The 11,574-nt window shown below is 35.3% G+C and overlaps 1 non-coding gene across 1 annotated transcript; it reads left to right on the forward strand.

The window, feature by feature from the left end:
* Nucleotides 1-1,386: 1,386 nt before the first annotated feature.
* Nucleotides 1,387-1,458, forward strand: Trnaa-cgc. The gene has a single exon. It is a non-coding gene; the product is annotated as a tRNA-Ala (tRNA).
* Nucleotides 1,459-11,574: the final 10,116 nt, after the last annotated feature.

Raw genomic sequence — 11,574 nt, forward strand, 5'->3', positions numbered from 1 at the left:
TTTTTGTAGTTTAGTGCGAATATGTGTGTGCGTGAATTTATTTCTGACTGAAAGTGTGATGTTGCCGATGCGACAAATTCTCTTAGAGTAGTGTGCCATGAGGACATTTAAAATTAAAATATTTTTTCATTGATTTTAATTTTGTAGGAAACTTACACTATTTTATTTTACATCTACACTTTACAGCCAGAGTAACTTATTGTAAAGCGTTATTTTCAAGAAGATTAGTATGTTAAAAGCCCTTTATAAACTGAATCAACCAATTATCATATCTGGAAATCTATGACAATTACACTATTCTTCGGAATATCTTTTATGTGGACGCTGCTGGGGGCAAACCCGAGTGTAGACATAAAACAGTTAATAACACTATTGGTTGATATTAATGTTTGCTTTATTTCCGAATACATTATCTCGAATTTGCCTGTTGTCAATTATATACAAAGATATTTACAATGTATTTAAATAAGTTTGCGGTATTCAAATTAGTTTTAGCATTGCATTCGTAATATGAATATTAAACGAAATCATCTATTTAGATTGAGGAATAGTCTACGAAATAACTGTTACTCAAATATTCAATTTATTCAATGTCATCACAATCAACGTGGCAAAAACAAGAAATTACTTATTGAATCCCGAGAGAATTATTCGAAAACTAAAAAAATCTCGTTTAAAAATCAAATAAGATGATTGGTGCAAAAAGCTAATTTATATCACGATTTCCAATATGATCAACGAATCACAAATCTATAACAAGGATAACTAAAATGGAAAAATAAAACCAATTCGTGAAAACAATTTTATTGAAATCATCGGACACAAAATCGCCCACATTACGCACAATCGAATCGGAAGCGATTATTCGCGTCGTAATCGATTACGTGTAACTGTACAATCGATTTGTCAATAATCGAGTTCACTGACACCCCTCGCCATTGGTGCGTTCTGAAATCTAAACAACAATGTCAAGATCGTGGACGGCAGGTCTTCAACACCTGTCGCACAATGGAGCGCGCGAGAGAAAAAAATGAAAATCACGAATAATTATCCAATAAGAAGCAAGTTTTCTGGCAGTTACAGGCGACTAAGGCGCGGACATAGTGGTAAACATTGCTTGGAGAAACACACTAAAGATATAATTTTTTTGTTGGAGGTTCTCTAATTCAGAATGTCATGATTATTTTGAAACGTATTACATATTCGATTATTGGCGTTAGCAATATCCTATATCTTTAGTTTAGTCACTCAAACGTTGTAAGATTAATTTTAACTAAATAAATCTATGCGCTCGCTCAGTTCAATTGTTTGTTGCATTCTCTTGAGCCCTATTTATACATAACAAAATACTCGAATGTGATCCTTAATTTCGCCAACGTACCCAACGGGGGTGTAACTCAGTGGTAGAGTGTCTGCTTCGCATGCTGAAAGTCCTGGGTTCAAATCCCAGCACCTCCAATGACCTTCTATATTTATTTTACCGCTCCCGCTGCCGCTTTCCCTCGCCACTAAGCCATCACCCGGCGTACCATCGCGTCCGCACTTGAGAACGTACCCCGCGTGACCGTGTCCACTAGAACGATCTCTTTATTGATCATAGCCAGAGGATTCCCGGTTTTCGAACGCTCTTTATCGTAATAGACCGACAAAACATTGCATTAAACATCTCAAATATTTTAATTTGTATTTAGAACAGCCAATATGCGTTCTAATTTTTAAAATTGAAATTTGAAAAGTTTCACTTTTCACGCTATTTGTTCGAAATTTAAAATCAAAACGGTACGTATATTTAGAAAATACCTAATATATTGTTTTATTAATCTAGTTACTGGCAGGCAGTTCACGCAGAACGTTGCCTTAGTGAGATAATTTACGCTACGTTCGTAAATTAAAATGTAAATAGAGTTTCGCGGATGAAATTTGTTTTGATTTCTATCACGTTGGACTTAATTTAAGATTTGAACGTAAGGTCAGATTCCTACACCCGGTTACCTAAATTTTTATACGTAATTTTACTACTCGTTTAATTTGACGCACATTAGCAGAGGTTAAACAAGACGAATTTTTAATTTCGTTCGTTCTATTTTTGAATGTATTAAAAAGTTGAAGATATAAAGATCTTAATTATGTTTATTATTTTAATGATTTATGTACTAAATTCTTTTATTACATAATGTTGACTTTTTAATGATATATCCAATCTATTTGTTTATGAACGTAATGTTGACTAGTGAATTTATTTAGTAACTTACATATAGATAACATTATTTTATGGCATAATGTGTTCAAATTCTTTTTAATCATTTAATTTATATTCTAGATTCTATAAATTTCGGTTAACGCTCCAGTAAGCGTCGATGGAACTAATCGATCCTTCACAGAGGTATTACATAATTTCGGTCTATTTTAATTCTAGGAAATGCTGAAATGGTTACTTAGATATTTAGTTTGGCACGAGTATTGCATTTCTGGGAACGTGGTGCTCAAAATAAAGTCTTTGAGATAACTTGATAAACTTTTTATTGTATATTATTTATGTATTAAGTAAAAGAAATGGGATTTTAATTTGATTTATAAGCCTTTTTTGTTAAGGTACATTATTCAACAAACTAAGCCTCGGTGCTCAGACGGTCTGTTATAGTATTGTAGGTATGATATATAATATCGACTACGTAGGATGTTTAACTGACATTGAATGCAAGTTGTTATATCCTTTAAAGCGATTATCAATGGCTATTTTATAATTTATTTAACTATATTACGTATAGGTACACGATGAAGTACTAATCCTTATACACCATCAAACAGGCCGGCATAATTGTATCGACTGGCAAGCAGAACCATCTCGGCACTCGATCTGGCTCCCGCTTGCCATCAGAGCTATTGGGGCTAGTTTAACGTGCCTGTATGAAATAATTGAACCTTTAGTATCAAAGTCGCTTGAACGCATTTCAAAATTACGAACAGCAACATTTAGCAAAAGGCTCTACATACAAATAAGAGTTTCTTTATTTACAATAAACGTATAAGATACCTGTGTGTTTTCTAGAATTTAAATATCCGGTTATAAAACGAAGCGACGTAGAGACAATAGTTTCTAACAATGTGTTTAGTTTAGCACACAAATCGGCGCATAGAGCCAACCGGAAGCCGCAACAGCGGCAGTTCCGGCGCGCGGTCATCTAACTGGACCGGACCATAGACGGGTGTTTAGATCATCGACAATAATCATTTGCACTGGACAAATTGAGTGGAAAATCAAACGGATTTGCGGCGTGGAATAAATTCGTCTATTGTTTATTGAAATTGCCGTTTCAATGTAATCGATGAGGACGAATTTGGCATAGATAATTTCGGTTTGAATTTGGAATTTTATTATTGTTAGTTGAAAAAATTGGTGGAGCAAAGAGATGATAAAAATACGCATTTGAAAGGCAGATTTTTATTAAAAATTAAAATAATGTTATGGGCAATTTACATTTGGATACTGGCCGTTAGAATTTCAATTTCAGGTTCTAATTTCGAATTCAAGATGTCTATTGTTTTATTTTCCGTATTTTTTAAATATTATCAAAACGTCATTTGCAGTGCTTCGAATTTTACTATGAAATCAAAAATATCTATAAAGATATAAAATTTTGAAAAGACAAATCAAAATACAGCTTTCATTTAACTTTCAGCTTGATGTTCCCTGTTATAAGACACAAAATGCGTGTTAAATAGCCATTATTATAATATCAATCGAAATAGCCTCAGCGGAGATGCCCTCGCGACGGCTCGCGCTACGTGACCGAACTTGAACTCCAGTATTGATCTGAACAATAACAAGACTTTAGGGAACATAAGGGATGTGAGTTCGAATCCCGGAAAGGAAAATTTATAGTTAGTTCGTTTTTAGTATCGGATTAATTATGAACGTTTTGAATTCCTACATATTTAATTTCATAAATGTTGATTGCATTTATCTCTCGATTACGATCCGTGCGCGTCATTCCGTCTGTGGATATAAACAATGCATTTAACTAATGCCGGCATAAATCAGCTGAACGACACGCCCGCGTCCATTCAACCGACAAGTTAGCATTCTATAAACACAGCTTACACATTAACGGCCGAACATAATTAAAAAGCATTACACGCTATCCGGGAACTAAACCGCAACAAGCCACATCTCGCCCTGGCGTGCATCCAACCAGCTGCGGAAGTCAGAACGGCCTATGTCCAAACTTAATGAAAATACACTCAAAATATTAAAATAAAATTTTATAATTTGCATATCTGATAAATTTATCTGTGGTTTATTTTTCGGAATGTTCTTTTTTCAAAATGCTCGTAGGGCTGAGTGTGTGTACAAAAAACCGTTTTCCAATTGAGATGAGTCCACTAATTCATTCCTGAATAAAATGTTGGTTAGGCCGTTCTGCGCTCGCGGGCTCACTCACTTATTATATTCTATGAGCGAAGGCTATAAGCGTATTCCTGAACATATCACGTAGTCGACTACTAGCAATTTCAACCAATCAGGGCGCGACAATTCAACTTAATAGGTCGGGCCACGCCCAATCACGTAACCGCCTATTACGGGCCGTGTAACGACGCAGGCTTTTAACTCGCCGACGGCGGCCGATCGATGCGCCCGTACTCTTTTTGTATAGCGCGCTGTCCTCTTCGTATCGCCGAGCGGCAGACATCCACGGTTGTCTAGGCCGAGTGTGATAGAGTCGCGTTTGGCGCGCGTGCTTGGTTTCAGTTGCACGTCCGAGGTCGCAGGAGGGGGACGCAAGCAACTGTTTTTGCTAATCGGCCGCGCGTTCCGTACGTGAAAATCGGACAGTATCGCGCCAGTCACGTCCGCGTAAAAACGGATATATGCCCAGAATATTTATTAAGTGGGTGGCTGTGCGTGACTTTTCCCCTGTGAATAGCTAGCCGCGTAAATGATCGGTCCCACGAAAACGCGTTTGTTTGATAACTGAAAAGTTCTGCGGCGCGCCGGGCCGACGTTGCGTGGACTGTGAATGCTGTGTGACATTAACATTGTTTGGACTGTGTTTGTGTTTACTGAAGAACTGCAGCTGTGTTCGAAATTTAAAATATAAATATGGAACACTTTTGAAAAAGGAATTTCACCCTGGACACAATGACGTCATGCACGAAAACGCGGGAACTGGACAGAAATGTGCAGTCGGACTAATCAGTTGCAATAGTAGTGTTTAGTGACGATGTTGCCGTACCAAGCGGTAGCTATGGACTACGCGGTGGCCTCAGCTGGTTTCCACCACCACCAGCGGCCCGGCGGGTTGCCCGGAGTGATGGGCCTCCCGGGGCCAGGGATCTGGCTGAACCCGGGCCTCAACCCGGCCTTCACCCATTCCTGGTTCGTACAGACAAGCCCGGATATCTGTCGGCAGCAACAAGCATCCAACCAATCGCATCTCGAACCTGGGCACGTTTCATTTTTCTTTATATTTTTTATTTATTAGTTAGTGTTTTTCTTGTGTTTACGGTAACTTGTTGAAATTATTTTTATTTAAACAATTAATGAATAATATATCAATAAATTACAATAATAAATACATTTAAATTAAATATTATTGATAAACATTATTTTTCAAATAAATAAATAATAATTACAATGAAAATAGTCAACAAGTTAACCTAAAATAAGTAGAATTATAAGTTGCTTTACTTTCCGTTGCAGTTACTTTTTATGTGCTTATTATTAACGCTTTTAGAACTCTTACAACTGTTTAAATTAAACCTCTTTTGACGTTTCACGACACTTCAAAACGTCAATGTGACAGCTCATGTTATTACGTCAAATGGCCCACAGAGTACGAGATAATAAAATTTAAATGACCACGCGTAAGAAATTACCGTCCAAAAATACTTCCTGATTTTTATCTTCATGACATTGTCATACGGGTTTTCTAACGTTACGATTTTGACGTGTGCTGTCATATTACCTTAAAAGCGGAGAGAATATGTGACAGGAAGTAATTTTTTTTATTGCTACACAAGCGAAATAATTGTGCTACTTATTTAGAAAGCTATAAAAACCTTGATAGTTGTGACATAAATGTTAGAATGACATGAAGATTTTTTCTTAATAGCATTAAAATAAGTCGATTACAATTTCCTTATAGCTTCCAACACTACAATTGTAGAGACAAACATCTATACTACTTTATGTAATTCGAAAATTATATTCTTAATTGTGCAAGATTTTAAATAAATGATTCATTACTGTCCTAAGACTCTCAGTCTTCCAATCATTCCTTTTTAAATTTAACTGTTTTAAGAATTGTAGCGTATATTTTTTAAACGCGTATTGGCTGACGTATGCTTGGGAATATCGAAAGGTTGGTTATTTATAAAAAAAAAGAAATTAAAACCTATGTCATTTAAGAGTAAAATGTCACTGGCCGTTAACTGATAGCGGGTATTTTTTAACTAGACAAAGTCATTGGTGGCTTTTTGCTCATCAGTGTGTAATTGCAGTTTTCACATTAGCCGCTACTCTTTCTATTTTAACCCCTGATTTAAATACTCGCCTTGTACAAATGGTCACGAACACAAGTGTGTAAGCTTATGGACGTACTCATTACTCATAAGTTATACTCATATTCGAGAACGAATTATTAACCAAGTTATTCAGCGAATTATTCGCCAATAGTCTAAATGAGACATACATTTATTTTCTAAATTCAAACGACAAAATTTTAAAGATTATAAAACAATACATATATAGGTATACCTGTTCTGCTAGTATTAAACAGAGGTTCCACATTTAAAATTCAAACTTATCCGAAATATTTTATCACAAAAAATAAATTTAAATTATATTTATTATTAGTTTAATATTTATATAAATGTTTTATTTTATTATTGTACAATTCCAATTAGAATCCTCAGCCCCATCGAACTTGCCGTTTTTAAACAATTTGAAGGTTAACATCTGAAGCGGGTCCGTTTAAAATGCTCAGCCTCGAAGGAAAACGATGTTTTAAGTCGAGACAATATCTCTGCGCGGAACGAGTTACACACAAATTAAGATGTTATCATCACATGACGGTTGTCGAGCCATGCAGTCTTACGAAAATAAAACGTTTATTGTAAAAACATTTTGTAAACTGAACTCAACATACTTATTTCTTGTTGACAAGTCGTATACAAAATAAAGAATATTGAGTTGTTAAACTATAAAGAATATACACACATCACGTATTTATCCCCGAAGGGTTATGCTGAGGCCAGGGCACACACTTTTCGCCAAGTGTGTTCCGTCACATGATGTGATAGGGGGCAAGACTATCGCTAAATCGGGCACAAATTCCAGACTCCGGGCTGATACTGAGCAGAAAAACCCAAATATCACTTTCTAACCCGGGATTCGAATCCAGTCCCTCAGAGCGCTGCCGTACCGCGCATGCAGTACAACTACGCCACTAAGGCAGTCAACTATAAAATATAAAAAAATTGTCGCAGAGGGGTTTGGTCATTGATTTTAGAGGATTTGTCAGGCTGCGAAGAGCAGGTTAGTAATAAGTCTTGGTTAATATCAGTCAAGTACATCCATGCAGATGAGGATTTGAGGTTAACAACTTATTACACTCCGACAATGGTTTGTGATCACATTTATATGGAAATATTGGGAAAGATTTTTGGTTCCGAATAAAAAATGGCCCTATCGTCGGAAGGCTCGTCTTCACTTCGAAATATGGTTTGAGATTTTTAGTATTTTAGCAAAATCATTGAACGTTCTTTTTATTTATTTCGAGATAACTATTTATAAAATTTACATTCTAATGAACAAGACTTAAGTTTCCCTATCCAATGCACGATGTACACATAAAAAATCCTCATTAATTTTAATCACATCACAAATGAATTTTAACTCTACTAAAATAAAAATAAAACTTTTTATCCAACAAAATTCCAATTACGTCAACTAATGTAAACACAGAAACGCTGAGTCATGCAAAAATTTCGGCGTTGCAAAGTAAGCTTGAGAGAGTGTCACGATTCGTGGACATGTCATGATCAAGCTATAAATCCATTGTATGTACTGTTAGGAAGGCACTGGATTGTACTGGATCGAAAGCGACTGAAAACTCAGTGACTCAAGAAGATGCAAGGTTATGTATTTTATATTATGGGTTCCATTTTATATTATTTGCCAAGTTTGAGTAATGATACAAGCAGTTTAAATCATGCTGGAGAGTGAACAAGTTCGGTAAAACATAGTTGCTGGATCAGTTAAGGCATTGTACTGGATTGGATAAGTGTGAACTATATAAAAATTCAGTGATTTAGGCTAAGAGAAACCAGATTAAATCTTACTGGATAATCAACATTGTCTTGGTGAATCTTAATGACATGCAGTTGCACAGCGGTCGCTATCCAGTTTAATACTAATAAGTACGTCAAACTTATCCCACTCTAGTATAGGGCTAGATGCTAATACCATCTTGCAAAAAATATCCAATTTTATAACCTGCTAAGATCCAGATCCAAGAAAATGGGAGTAGAAATGCACACAATTTTTCTCTAACAATTGAACCTAGGACATCCCATTGCACAACACATTCAGATACACCATCAATAACCCAAGAACGCACTGATGCTAAACACCCATTAAGAATATAAATCAATTATTTCCAACCATCTTACAGCATCTTGCCAAACGAAAGGTATTACCCAACAAATTCAAAGACAAAGTAATATAACAATAAAAAGGCCAAACAAAAGAGAAACGGTTCAATTATATGTTTTTTTAAAGATGTAAATCTCGGTTAACTACTCAACATACAGAGATATTACGACAGGTTCACCTTCATAATTTAGCGTTTTCCCAGAATGTAACTTAATGAGATTTATGAATTGTAATATGCAGGTTTTGAGGTACCGAATTGGGATGCGAAGGTCATTAAGGTTGAAAACTGCTTAGAGGAGCACGCCTGATGGTAAGCGACTTCATTGTCTATTAGCACCGGAACTGAGTTATACAGCAATGCTTGCACTTAATCTTGGCACGATAAAATAAGTCTTAGTAGTTATAAGGGTCGGCAAAAAACTTGAGAATACTATAGCATAGTGGACAGCGTCGGCATTGGGCCGTAAGACTGGTGAAACCAACATCACCGCTTCACTTCCCAAGTGATGGCAGTGAAAGTGCGTTTTTTGCCCGCGAAAAAAAAGTAAAAGGGGTAGTGTGCTCAAGTTGTTTGACTAATACAATGACAACCGAAATATCAATGCTTGATAGAAAAACAGTCATTGCAATGGTACAAACTCGCGTACAAGACCATTGAACTTTAGACACTGCAGTATCTGATCTCTCGTCATGTCGAATTGCCGTCTCACCGGACTATACAGTGAAGGAACAGAGAGTGCTTGTGTATTGCACACGCACTTGTGCATTATATCTTCTGCGTGGCTGATCTCCGCTGAGAGGCTGCCGTGGCCGAAATTTGCCTACGAAGGATTCACAACTGACATTATAACAGTAATCTTACTATGCCTGAATGATTGTAATTTTAGAACTAGTTAATTATAAACGGGTACTCTAATTTTAAACGTCTAAAATTATTATAATTCTGAGCGGCACATTAAAGTTAACGCCGCACTGACCATAAACATGATTACGTAGACCTTGACGGAATTATCAAAATATTCAAGAGTACACAAACGCTGATGACGTCTAACTTTTCATGATGAACGCAGTTATAGGTCACTTGCAACAAGTCATTTGCTGAAAGACCCCTCCTAAGATTTCCAAACCTGTTAGAAGCGGTTTGCATCCTGCGAGTTCTAGCGACCTTTATCAGAAACGGTGTTTAGGCAAAGAGGGATAGTTCTGTCTAAATTATGAATATTCCTTTTTGAAAAATATGGTGGAACAGACTTATACTTCGGTTGTTATAATATGGTATAAATCTATACATGTTATAAAACAAAGTTCCCAAAAGCTGTCTGTCTGTATGTGATCGATTTTCTCAAAATCTACTGGATGGATTTCGTACGAGTTTTTGGTAAAAGATAGTGCAAGTCTTGAGAAAGGTTTAAGTTAAGAGTACATTACGGTTTTATATACATTGTCTGAAATATAACGATTACTCTTGAAGAGGTCGCGTGTTTGTAAAAAATCTCGTGGATCTGGATTTATGCGAGAAAAACTTTGTAATACACTGATTTCCACGCGGGCCGAGCCGCGGGCACAGCTAGTAATATATCATAATACGGTAAATAAAAAAATATGGTAAGAAAATATTCCTATTGTGTAACAGGACTCCGGAATCAAGAAGCCTGGTTGTCTCATCATTTTGTTGTAGAAAAGGCAGTAAATGTATTTAAAAAATTCACGCAGCTCTATTACCATATAAACGTAATATTTTTCCTTAATACCAACAATCTTAAGTACTGACCAAACGCTAAGACGTATTTCAAATATTTCCAAACCATCTACACTTTTTTAACAAAAGCATCTAAATAACAATAACAATAGGTACAAAACAGGGTGTTTCACTTTTTTACTTTGACAACACCGAATCCTTTGACTCAATCAGAAACAAGAAACCCTTTCACACTTCATCAAAATAACTGAAGCACACACAAAAACTTAGTTAAAAAAACCACATCCGTTTACGAAAATATTTTGATTGGAAAATAAAGGGCGTGACTAAATCATGTGAAAAGGGCTATTGTGTGTGAGATTTATTTCTTTTTAATATTTTTATTGTAAAAAAGCCAGATGTCCAGATGGTATTAAAAACGAAAAAACATCAGGTATGTTAAAAAAAAATTAAATAAGTCATATTTTTAGTAAGTGAAAGTTTACAATGCAGAATATGACTATAAAAGAGAAATCATATTTATTGTTAAAATAACTGCAAAAAATAATATTCGTATAATGTAAAACCATCAAATTTCACAATCATAAAATATAGGTAGCGCCTGACACAAAGAAATCAACCGCACTTGTGAATAATTCGTAAAAAACGCTTATTGCGAGTATGCGATTTGAGTGTAAACCGCAGTAACTGCCTGTAATCACAACACGTTATTTTTCTGCTATTGCTATACCAACGTATTATTTCTTGCTATAAAACAATAAATAAAATAGATCCGTTATTGAAAATATTAACGGTTTCAACAATAGAACTGGCCGTTAAGTTCGTAACTTATTTTTAAAAATGGAATATTCATAATTTGAAAATAGAACTATTTCGCTTTGCATAAATACTATTTCTGTAATACCTAGAAGGATGTAGTTTTCCTCAAGTTGAGGTTGAATAAGAATGATTGATGGAAGTTTATATACATTTATAATAGAACATACATTACAACTTTAGATCTAAAAGTTAATCTGTAATACAAAAATCATTTAATAATATTTTCATAATTAAATATATCCACTCTCTCATATTTGCGCGACACAATCGATTGTTATTTATTGGGGTACCAACATAATCATAAAGTAGTAACTAAAACTTTAGTAGGTACTTTTTGTCCATCTTAAACGTCTGTAGTCAATTGTAAGGTAATGAAACAAGTTTCCAGTTCATTTTCATA

Source organism: Manduca sexta, unplaced genomic scaffold, assembly GCF_014839805.1.
Source record: "Manduca sexta isolate Smith_Timp_Sample1 unplaced genomic scaffold, JHU_Msex_v1.0 HiC_scaffold_2547, whole genome shotgun sequence".
Lineage (NCBI taxonomy): Eukaryota > Metazoa > Arthropoda > Insecta > Lepidoptera > Sphingidae > Manduca > Manduca sexta.